This window comes from Nanorana parkeri, unplaced genomic scaffold (genome assembly GCF_000935625.1).
Source record: "Nanorana parkeri isolate BGI_ZX_2015 unplaced genomic scaffold, ASM93562v1 scaffold2979, whole genome shotgun sequence".
Classification (NCBI taxonomy): domain Eukaryota; kingdom Metazoa; phylum Chordata; class Amphibia; order Anura; family Dicroglossidae; genus Nanorana; species Nanorana parkeri.
In genome coordinates this window covers 3,505-5,070 of record NW_017309247.1, presented here as the reverse complement: position 1 = coordinate 5,070, position 1,566 = coordinate 3,505, and positions in this window count along the sequence as shown.

Genomic DNA, 1,566 nt, shown 5'->3' with positions numbered 1-1,566 from the left:
GGGGGTGCGGTTCTCTGGACTGCAAGTTGCTGTGAAATATCCATCACCCTATGAAATGTTCAGCTCACCTTTATTGCAGCACCTAACCTGCCTACTGGTCCCACCTGCATTGCGTGATACAACAATCCTACACGTCCTATACTCATTGGTGTATTTTGGTTTTGTGCTGCCCTAGGCAAGACTAAACTCGGGCACCCCCTTAATCTAAATTTGCCCCACCCCATCCTGTTTAGGACACTTTGCGCAACCTGTCAGTCACTGGATACAGCCCACATGAGGTCTCAGGAGAGCTGTGCATGGTCTTGGGTGGGCTGTACGGGGTCTAAGGAGAGCTGTGCAGGGTTTATGGTGTTTCTGCCGCCCCCCTGGAAAGTGCCGCCCTAGGCAAATGCCTAGTTTGCCTTGCAGTAGATACACCCCTGCCTATACTACTACTAACCACCTTCTATCTCCCGTGACAACCAACCCTCATGGAAGTCAGCAAATCCCAGAGCAAGGATCCTGAGTGTCACATGAAGTAACGCCTCCCAACCTGACCCAACGTATACGCAACAGAACAGCAAGAATCTTTGTGTTTATAAGAACTGATCATTACTATTGACTTCCCCCTTTGTGATGTGAAGTAACATGAGGAGACATTGCACTGCGTGACTACAACGCACAATACATTATATTCATTCATTTGCCTGACTCTGTGGAAAGAGGAAGTTCTGTTACCATGAAGTAAACGTGTACATACAGCTTACATAGCGTGACTTTAACGTGTTGCAGTGACATCCGCAGATCCACATACTCTCATAGCAGGTATTACACTGTGCGCAGCAACCAATCAGCTTCTCTCTTTCATTGTCAAATCTTAACTGAACAAACTGAAGAGAGAAGCTGATTGGTTGTCATGGGCAACTGCTCCAGATTCTATGTGATTCAGTTTTGACAATTTCCCTTCAAGATGTTCTCTCCTCCTCTCCGCTGCCGACTGGTGAGACAAGGTGGGGGGCGGAGACAATGTGGGGGCGGAGATGAGGGCGGTGCCGCAGCTGCAGGAGAGGTGCGGGGGCCACATGAAATGGTCTGGTGGGCCGGATTGGGCCCTCGGGCCTTGTGTGTGACACACGTGTGGTAACATATACACACTGAAGCTGATCTGCCATCACACAATACAATGTCATAGAGATGAGCAGTGAGGTGACAGCGGAGTGTACAGACACCAGTAACAATGACCAATCTCTCTAGGAGGATGAATTTCCAGTTTAGTACACAGAAGGCCACTTATTCATGTTATAGTTTATTACCCCGAGGCAGGCCGTGCACAGAGGGGACCCTCTAATGAGGTGAGTTAGGCCGTCACCTAAGGCCTCGCACCCCCCGGGGCCCCACAGCTTCCTAACTCCCCTCTACAGCATCACCTCACCTGACACGGGACCTTAATGCTGCCCAGGGACGTCTGTCTGTGTGTCCTGTACGAGGACCAGGCCATCCCCCATCACATGGAGCCGTCCTCCCACACATCGGGGGGACCATTATGTCTGTGGTGAGGTCTGAGGTAAATCTCTGTGGAATCTGCCC